Genomic DNA, 10,519 nt, shown 5'->3' with positions numbered 1-10,519 from the left:
CGAGCACGCTTTCGATGTGGGAGAGCAGGTACTGCTCAAGCTCCAGCCGTACGCTCAATCTTCCATCGTCAACCGCCCCTGCCGCAAGCTCTCATACAAGTTCTATGGCCTGTTCTTGGTGATCGAGTGCATTGGCTCCCTGGCATACCCACTGCAGCTGCCTCCGGACAGCCGCGTCCATCCGGTATTCCACGTCTCCCAATTGAAGCCTTTCACCCCTGATTATACTCCTGTCTTCGCGGAACTGCCCAGGGTACCGGACCTCGCCGCCGGCGAGTCTGAACCAATCGCCATCCTGGATCGCCGCATGATGAAAAAGGGAGACGCTCCAGTCGTCCAATTGTTTGTTCAGTGGGCCAACATGCCACCGGTGGCCACCACCTGGGAGGACTACGACATCCTACGGCAACGTTATCCGTCGGCCTGCATCTGGGAGGAAGCTGCTTCTCAAGGAGGGGACAATGTCACGCCTGCAGATGATACATCTGCAGCGGACTGAAAGTGCAGTTCAGTTAACTGAACTGCAACAGGGCTAGCTAGACGTATTGGGCCAGAGGCCATGTAAGCAAGTGTGTGTTGGGCCTGAGGCCGTGTGTGGGTGTGAGATAGCCCAAGTGGGCGGCTACATAGTGTACCGTGGACGAGACGCTGAGCATGAAATGGAAAAGATCTCGATTCTCCTTTCCCCTTCTCCAAGCTCTCCTCTCACCTACTCTGCATCTCGATCCCCTTTCTCATCTCGATCTCCCCTCTTCTCTGGGTTGTGACATCTAATTTCCTTAAGCACTACCTCTTAGCCAAGGTGGCTAAACGAGTAGCCTCAAGATGAAAACCTTCACGAATTGATGTGTCAATTGGTGTTTGCAGGGCCTGCTCCGCATCCTAAGCCCACACAGCTATCTGCTCCTGAGTGAGATCTGTGGCACCACCTCGGGTACCATTTCCTACACGCTCTTCACCGCCTTCATGGCCAGTTGCATTACCATCATTGGTGTTCCGATTTCCCTGCTCTTTGTCATCCATGTCAGCTGACGAGTCAACCGTTCTGTGAGACGGATTGGAATCAAAACCTCTGCAACAGACCAAGGCTCCCACAACCCTCCTCATCATCAGAGGTTGTCACAAACAAATCATGAACAAACTCAAGAGGGGTGAATCATAGCTACCTCATGGGAAGAGGCCTTGCGTGAAGCAACATGGTGAGTCCAACGACAAAGACATACCTTGCCCGAGCGCTTCTGATGATGACGAACCGCGGGTCCTCCGGCTGCCTGGTACGGGCCAGACGGCTGGCGATACAACACGCCAGAGTCGTCGACACGGTAGTGCGTGACACCGCACGCGGGCAGCGAATCAACATCCAACAAGGCCTCGGCAATCCGCGTTGAATCATCGATGACAAAACCAATCGTTCCGAAGAAGATCAGCTCTCCCGTGATTAGCTCCATGCCGGAAGTCGATGAAGGCGAATGAACCACCTGCACCATCGATCACGAGATGTGCAGCCCCAAGGTGGGCACCAACTGTCGTGGTGAGAATATTAAAGTAAGAGAGTGGGGAGGAGCAAGGCCTTATCAAATATCAAGCGAAACGCGGGGGTGACATGAGGAACTATACAAGTTCAGTCCCCTCAAGATGGAGGTAAAAACCCTAGCCATGTTCCCCGGGGAGAGTGTTCTTGCGTACGAGTGTATGAGTACAAATGTTGCCAACCCATACTAAAAAAAGTTGGGGAAAGAAGCTGATATGGAAACAGAGCTCTTCTTCTCCAATCCATCAAATCAGGCACAAAAAACAGAGAGCCAAGGGGAGGGGAGGGGAGAGGAGGGATGGCAGATCTGGGACATACCCCCCCCCCCCCCCCCCCCAGGGAACAAAAAAACTGATGCTTTGTTCATCCAAACACATACATGGAGAAAAAGGCTGGGGAGAAAAGATAGGGGCACTGAGCATATTTCTCTGGACAAACACTGCATTGTTGAAGACTGGTTCTTCTTCTAGCTAGAAAGATGATAAAAAGCTAAGGTGATGTGACCACAGTCCACAGATAGATGTTTTGTTATACAGGAAAGGGAAGAGGATGCTCTGTTTCCTTGTGAAGAGTTTTGCAAAAGCACTGCAAAAGAAATGATGTTCCAGTGTCTTATTATAGGCGTAGTGTAAAAAGGACAAAGTATCCGTTGATTATTGTCCGGAATGATCATTCGCGATTTAGTAAAATATTACGTCCACCATGCCCATAGCACTCAGTCGCATAAGAGTCAGAAACAGTTGGATAATAAGCACCTGAAAAATGGCAGATAATACTCAATAACTATGTCTCCAAGCACATATCACAATTTGCTCCTACTCTATCTATGTATCTATATAGTTTTTACAGGCAAAACTGCCCCCCTCCAGCGATTCGATCATATCGGACTGGGAAATGGAGACTCTTCTAGAGCACAGTATCATCATCATCATACAATGGCCGGAAACTATACGTCGGTACCAGCAGACATTGAGATGTTAGTAAGTGCCGCCGCTACGTCTGCCATGTCAGGCCTTAGGCTGGCTGCTGGATTTAGACACATCCGCGCAACCGAAAGAACCTGAAGCAGTGATTTCTTGTTGTACTTGTTGCCAAGCGCTGGGTCGGCGTACTTTGTAAAATCATTTCTCCTGGTCAAAGGCGTGGCCTGAAATATAGAGCAACAGAAGTCACATTAATTAATTTTCATCGCAGTAATATCTTCCTAGTGATAAAGAGATTTGTAACATTGGGCAGAAGCAAGGAATTGTTCTTCAAAACAAAAAGAAAACGCAGGAAGTGATGCTTACCCATTCAGCAAGGGTAGGCTCAGCTCTGGTAAGACTCCATCCTAAAGCGTTTCTTCCTGTGATAACCTCCACTATGACAACACCAAAGCTGAAAACATCTGACTTGATAGTCAACTCACCACTCTCAAGATACTCCGGCGCACAATACCCAGATGTACCCATCACTCTGGTTGGAACATGAGTATTGTCACCAGGCGGACCTAGCTTTGCCAAGCCAAAGTTAGACAACTTGGGATGACATCCCTCGCCAAGCAAAATGTTCCCACTTTTCACATCACCGTGTATCTCTGCAGGGTTGCAGTTAACATGCAAGTGCTTCAGGCCTTCAGCCGCCCCAGCAAGTATGTTAATCCTTGTATTCCAATCAAGCGCCTTCTTATGAGGGGAAAGATCTAGATGAAAAACAAAACCAAATTTTGGTTAAAACAAGCCTTTGCTTATTCAGCAACAAAGCAAGGAAGCAGAGAACAGAATTATTAGTATATTGTGTAGTTTAGTACCATACCGAAAATATGTTTTTCCAATGAGCCCAAAGGCATATATTCATAAATCAATATTCTTTGATTATCATCGGTGCAAAAGCCACCAAGCTTCAGAAGGTTCGGGTGATAAATCCTGCTCAACGCCATAGCTCCTGTGCAGAATTCTTTGTTCCCATGCAATCCATTGGGGTTGAGAACCTTGATAGCTACCTATGACAGCAACATACAAGCGAATCATATACTACACCATCTCCTCAGAAAAAACAACCTCAGTAACCCATAGCATGAATCGTCGACCACATTAAAAAATACGAAACGAAATGCTATGGCTGTTCTTGACATACAAAAACTACAAGTGTGTGTGGAATCTTGAAGTAAAATACCAGTCATTTCTTTTCCAGTAAAAAAAGTCTTGAAGTAAAAAGTCTTATATTGTGTTAAGATTAGTTGTATCTGGATACTAGAGATGTAGGGGCAGTTGGCCACCTGCACAATATGCTTGCTATCTCTGTAGCAATACAAAATTAAACCGAACAACTTTTAATTAAACTGACTTACATTGCACGTTTTGTGTGCACATCAGAGGGCTTGCAGTAACTTTATAGAATGGAAGATGGTAAAAATATTTGTATATTAACAAATATGATCATATGTAAACTTGATATGTTTTTTTTGTTCCAATATGCTGCTGCACTTCCAAGATAGTACTGAGAGGAAAAGGAAAGGTAGCAACAGCACGCAATGAAACGTGCAAACCTATTCAATAATCTCACAGAAACCAAACATATGCTTGTTATGATACACCCGAAGTTCAATCAGCCCTAAAATGTCTTATATCACTTGTTGAACTCAGTTTAACTTGTGATCATACTGTCATTCATGTGAACTGTCTATTGTAGAAGGAAAATATCTTCCAGCTTAATACATCATCAAACATGGCTCAATAATTGAACTGTCTATTGAAGTATAGAGCACATGAACTTACATTATTGCCATCTAGCAGCACACCTTTATACACCGAGGAAGTGATCTCTCCGGAAGCCTAATGTCGCCGCATTTATCTCCTGAAAGGTGAATGACAGGTGATGGGTATCCAGAGCAGGGCTTGAGATATCTGCAGAAATAAAAACAAGTGTAGTTGTCAGCTATCAGATCGAAGAGCCTAAACGCATCCATTGTCCAAACAACTCCAAGTATGCAACAACAATAAGTATCTGATCACTATGTAACAAATAATTCCAAGTATGCAACAACAATAAGTATCTGATCACTCTATAACAAACAATTAGGAAGAGGGAAGACTCTAGTCTATCTACAGAAACAGAGTAGATGTATCACCATGTAGTAGTTTACCTTGAAAACTTTCTGTTCCCAGCATCTTCTTCTCGAAGAGGACCAAATTGGTGCAGTCTAAAGTTCGCTTTGTCCCACCCAGAATCTCCGCAGCTCCGTAGATTATATGCTTCAAGATATTCCCCCGTTCCATGAGGGGGGACTTGCCGATCTCCAGAACGAGCAATCGCCTGGCTTCGTTCGGGGAGGTGGATGCCGCAGGCGCCGAGGAGGTGGAGGCGGCTTGCCTGAGAGGCGCAGAGGAGATGCAGGCGCCCTGCCCCACAGGAGGCGCAGGGGAGGGGTCTTGCTGAGGACTGGAGCTCCTCACCGGAAGAGCAGGCGCGGAGCGGAGAGGAGGCGCAGGGGAGGGGCCTTGCTGAGGACTAGAGCTCCTCACCGGAAGAGCAGGCGCGGAGCGGAGAGGAGGCGCAGGGGAGGGGCCTTGCTGAGGACTGGAGCTCCTCACCGGAAGAGCAGGCGCGGAGCGGAGAGGAGGCGCAGGGGAGGGGTCTTGTTGAGGCAGACTGGAGCTCCTCACCGGAAGAGCAGGCGCGGAGCGGAGAGCAGGCGCAGGGGAGGGGTCTTGTTGAGGCAGACTGGAGCTCCTCACCGGAAGAGCAGGCGCCGGGCGGAGAGCAGGCGCAGGCGCCGAGGCGGCCCGAACAGGAGCCGGAGAGAAGGAGGCGGCCCCGGCCACCATCTTCCTCCTCTTGCTTGAACTGGCGACGCCTTGCTCCCCGATCTTCCTCTTGTTGATTGAATTGGCGACGCCGGGCGCGTCCCTCCCTCCGTGCGGACTCACATAGATCTTGCACAAGGCCAATCCGTCGCCGCCTTGGCGCGCCTCTTCCTCGCCGACGAGGATGAGCTCTTGCATCATGAACCCCGTACCGATCTTCTCCCCGTGCGAGTGCGACCCCAGCTCGGTGTAGAAGAAGGTGCGCCGAGTACCTTGAATCGCCTCGGAGACGAGCGGCACCGGGGCTCGATCCGACCTCCAGAACCCCCCGGGGACGCTCCTCCTCTCTCTGTAGTCGCCCGCCGTCTTCGCGCGGACCACGCTCAGGAAGTAGAGGGCCGACGTGCCGTCGGAGGCGGTGGCAGGCGCGTGCGACTCCAGGAGTTGTTGCGGGTTGGAGCCGTATATGTCCACATCGAGGAGGATGTACGGCGGGAGCATCCACGCGGGGACGCCCCTCGCCCGGAGGCGGAGCACCCCGAGCAGCTCCAGGTGGCCGGCGTCGGTTGCCGGCGGCGGCACGGCCCCTGGAGGCGGCAGGAGGGGGCCTGCCTCCCTCGGTTGATTTCCATGACTGATTGCTGTTGGTTCGGGTTGGGGTTTCGCTTTGGTTGCGGTTGGTTTTGGCGGCCGAGCGGATATTTGAAGGGGGGGCGAGGAGAAAGAGGGAGGCGGTTGCGGTTGCCGCTGCGGGGAATTCGATCTCTATCGGTCTCTGTCTCAACTTAACTGAAGAAGAAAGTTCAGATGAGGGACAGAGGAATTGGGTGTCCCAACTTAACTGAACTGAAGTAAACCCCCCCCCCCCCGGTTCAGAGTTCAGAAGTTAAGCACAAGTCTGGTTCAGAGCTCAAAGGAGTTGGATGAATATATCTGTACAGAGAAGAGAAGATGCTATGGCCTCAACGCGCTCGAGTCACTACTATCAGAGAGGGGGAACAAATCACCATATGTATTTTCAACGAAAAGCCGCATGTCGACAGAGGAAAAATAAGATCAGGGAAACTAAAAGATGCAGAGCGGAACTTGGTTCAGGAAAAGAAGCAGATTGAGGAAATGGCAACAGATTTTTTTTTTATTATTCAAGAAATTATGCGAAACTGATGATACTGTTGAACCTGATGTTGCGGCTGCCGTTGCGGGACAGGGGAAGCAAACAACTCTGTCTCAAGCTGACTGAAGAAGAGATCTCAGATGAGGGACAGAGGAATTTGGTGTCTCAACTTAACTGAAGAAGAGATTTCAGATAAGGGACAGAGGAATTGGGTGTCTCAACTAAACTGAACTGAAGAATCAGGGTAAATGTTAACAACCCAGCTATGATTCAAAGGTTGCAAGCCATTGATGGAGGAATTGGAAGCTAACTAATGGAATTCATGGAGGGGATAGGGGAGGAAGACGAGCAGTACAGGAACGGGAAAGCGGAGAAGATGACACCACGCCAAGCTGAGGCCGAAGCCCTTCCGTTCGTCCCCGTCTTCAGATGCCTTTCTGTTCTATTTGTACTCATCTCATGTAGTAGTTTGCTGGCAGGCCCGGGCCCAAGAGGCGCCCCTCTGTACGCCCAGCTACAGAGAGTGAGGCCGCTGACATTCCCTCTTACTTAAATTTCGGCTTGCCCTCAAGCCGACTCAATGTGGAAACCAAAGGGATCCCATGGTACTTGGTGCTTCATGACTTCGCCAAGGTGGCGGTGGCCGGTGGGTGCCGTAGTTGAGGCAGAACTTGGCGAGGTTGAGGTAGCAAACGACGCCGACTTGCTCAAGAAAGTAGTCGTCGCTGATGTTCACTTGGTCACAGAAAGCATCAAGGTAATAGTGTTAGTTGACAGAGACGTTGTCAGAGCATGGTTGAGGCAGTGGCCGTGGTAGTAGGTTGGAGCTACAACATTCCTCCTTCCTATTACTTCAGCTTGAGTGAAAAGTCCGAAGAAATAGAGAAGGGCCCAGATGCCTGGATCCCCTGACAACTTGCCTTGACAAAACTCCACACTGCAGGAGCTCCATATGGCAACATAAGCAAGGAACTGAAATGCCCGTGGAACAACGAGGAACACCCAGAAGCACATGACGGTCCATACGCCATCGGTAACAACAACATATGCAACAGGAATCCATACACTGTCACCTGGATCCAAAGTCAGCATATCTCAGCAGGAGAGCACTCGGCCATGGATTGCAGATATGTATTGTCAGGAACAGAGCACGCATAGCAGTAGTCAGCTTGGATACTGATAATGATATTGAAACCAGATATCTTCCATGAGCTCACTTCTGTGGAACAAAATTCAGTGGTCTGTAGCATAACCAAACATGCAGTGATAGGTCTATCGTCAGTTATCCTCCAAATCATCAGCCACATGTAATGTTGACCTGGAACAACGATGGAGACCAGGCTTTCAACTCAACTGAAGTCCATGAACAACTGAGAGGTCGAACACAAATAGCTGCAGTTATATCAATGCTAGCTAGGTATTTGGCACCAGCATTTGTTTGCTGTCCAGGATCCCACGGCAATGCCAAGAAAGCAGCAAACAAAGACCTGTGACCAATAATATCAAGTAAACAATAGGTGTGGATCACATCGTACTCAGAGATGAGGCTACACACTGAAGCAACGGTGGTACAGTAGCGTTGGTAATCAGGCATGTTGGCAATGCGCTCCAGAGAAAGATGTATGTGCATGTCATGAAGAATAAAATGTGTTGGTGTTGCTTTGAACAATCCTTGCCTCTTGGCAACATCCGGGCATGCTAAGTCAAACAGCCATGCAATTTCCACTTGGTGTTTTTCAGCATATTGGATCATCCTGAAGAAAAAACATGAAGAATAAGCTCATAAATTCCCAGCAATTGCGAAATGAATTCTGGGAAGCACAAGAAGATATACTTGAAATTGGGGTACTGGCTTAATAAAATTGGAGTAGTGGCTTGTTGAAATCCAGCCCGACTAATCCTAAGTGTTCAGCTCCGGTGGACTGCTTTTGCCCCCGTTGACATTCAGAAAAATCTTCAGAGGGGGAAGAGCAGCAAACCGGGTGACCATCTGGTGGCTGGAGGCGCAGCTCCCTCGGCTAGCTTCAAGCTGCAGGGCGTGTGGGGGTGGCTCGGTGGCGCGCCACCACACCGGCCTTCAAGATGAGGGGGGAGCGACGGCGCGGTGGTCGTCGCGGGGCGAGTCGGCGTGGACGGCGCGGTGGCCAGGGAGAACGCGGAGAGGCAAGGCGGGGGCGGGGGCTGGAGCTTGGCGGGCAGAGAGACGGCGGCCAGCCAGCAAGGTGGAGGTCAGCCGCGTCGACGTGTGGGTGGGGAAAGGGGACAAAGGTGAGGGAGCCGGATCCTCTAACATGCTACAGTGTTCTTCTTGTGTAAAAAAGTGAAGGGAAGTCAGGGAGCTTATGAATTGAAATTGAGTTATTTTGAAAAAGGTGAAATGAGTTTTTTTTAAATGAATTAAAATCAGTCTTCTAAAATTGAAATTGGTATCTCATGAATTGAAATTGGTCTTTTCAAAGTTTAAATGAGCATTGTTCATAGGCTAAGAGTGGAGGAAAGTCAGCTTACCCGACTTTCCTCCGAATGTTAGAGAATCGAGGGGACTCATCGGCGCTCGCTGATCTCGACAGGGGAGCGCTAGATCGAAGGGCAAGGGATGGATCGGCCCTCCTCCCGCATTGGCACGAAGAAGGCCGGCTCGTCCAGCTCGGTGATAGGGAAGATGGCGGAGGCAATGGGGAAGTTGGACGTTACAGAGGAGAAGGCAACTCTCTTATTGATGGACGGTGTACGGATCGGGGCAAAACGTAATTGGCTGGTGGAAGGGAAGATTTTGTACCGTAATTTGTCCCGTATATAGACGATCTTCGTGCCCTCCGCCCGTCTTGGGGAAACCCTAGAGGTCTTGTTTTTCGCTTGCTAGGAGAGAACATGCCTGTCGCAGAATTCGAAACCCTGTGTGACATGGACACGGTTTGGGAAGGATCGTCATGGCACGTGAGCAAGCACGCGGTGATCCTGGAGAAATTTGAAGAATGCATGCGCCCATCATAACTCAAATTTGATAAACTTCAGATTTGGGCAAGAGTGATTATTCTTCCTTATAATCTGAGGAACGGCACTTGGGGTCTTTCAATCGCCTAGCAAATTGATAAGGAAGCAAAAGTTGTGCCAATTCATCTGGTGGGTGGTTAGAGTCACAATTGATGTGTAAAAACCCTTAAGGATATGTATTATTTTTTATTTGACACTGAGAAACGACAAGGATTGGTATGATATACAATATGAGTAACTTCCCCACTTCTGTTTTCCATGTGGTCATTTGGGACATTCAGATTTAGTATGTCCAACATCGGGTGCTAGAGATGATGATGGAAATCTTCTGTTCAAAAAATGGTTTAAGAGCGCGGATGAACGGAGGAAAGCGTGATTTGGGGAGAAATCTTCGGGCGACCAACAGAGTTCATGGCATAGTAGGCGAGAGGTGTCAATTCGGAGGTGACGTCCGCTCCGAAGAAGAATCAATGAACAAGCGCAAGGGAGGACCTTGGCAGCTAAAATTCTTCAACATTTTTTAAATATGTGGTCAACATTTTTTCTGTACACGTTTAACATTTTTCAAATGTTTGATCGACATTTTTCAAATACTTACTCATCATTTTTTAAATACTTGATTAACATTTTTATATACATGATCCAATTATTTCATCATTTTTTTAATACTTGGTCAATATTTTTTTATAAACATTTAACATTTTTCAAATACTTGCTCAGCATGATAAAAAAATTCATCATTTTTTTTACATGGTGAAATTTCTTTCTATACACACTTATCATTTTTCAAATACTTGTTCAATATTTTTTCAAATGGTTGATTAAAAAATTTATATGCATGATAAAAAATTCATCTTTCTTTTAATACATGATCAATATTTTTTCTATACACATTAAACATTTTCCAAATGCATGACTCACATTTTTTGAAATGTTTTATGTAAAGTATTTTGTAATATAAAATATCTGGAAATATAAAGAAAGTAAAACAAAACAAAAAACCTAAAAAAAACAACGAGAATATGGCATGTGGCCTGGTACAGACCCCAAGGCGAGTGTGTTAAGCTAAATGTTGATGCCTCCTTTGTATCTGCT

General features: G+C 47.8%; 1 pseudogene; it reads right to left on the bottom strand.

The window, feature by feature from the left end:
* Positions 1–882: 882 nt before the first annotated feature.
* LOC123167886 (serine/threonine-protein kinase PBL27-like) lies at positions 883–6,152 on the bottom strand (annotated as a pseudogene).
* Between the last annotated feature and the right edge of the window lie 4,367 nt (positions 6,153–10,519).

Source organism: Triticum aestivum, chromosome 7D (assembly GCF_018294505.1).
Source record: "Triticum aestivum cultivar Chinese Spring chromosome 7D, IWGSC CS RefSeq v2.1, whole genome shotgun sequence".
Classification (NCBI taxonomy): Eukaryota; Viridiplantae; Streptophyta; class Magnoliopsida; order Poales; family Poaceae; genus Triticum; species Triticum aestivum.
Note: the sequence above shows the minus strand (reverse complement) of the source record. Positions and strands in the feature narration are given on the sequence as shown.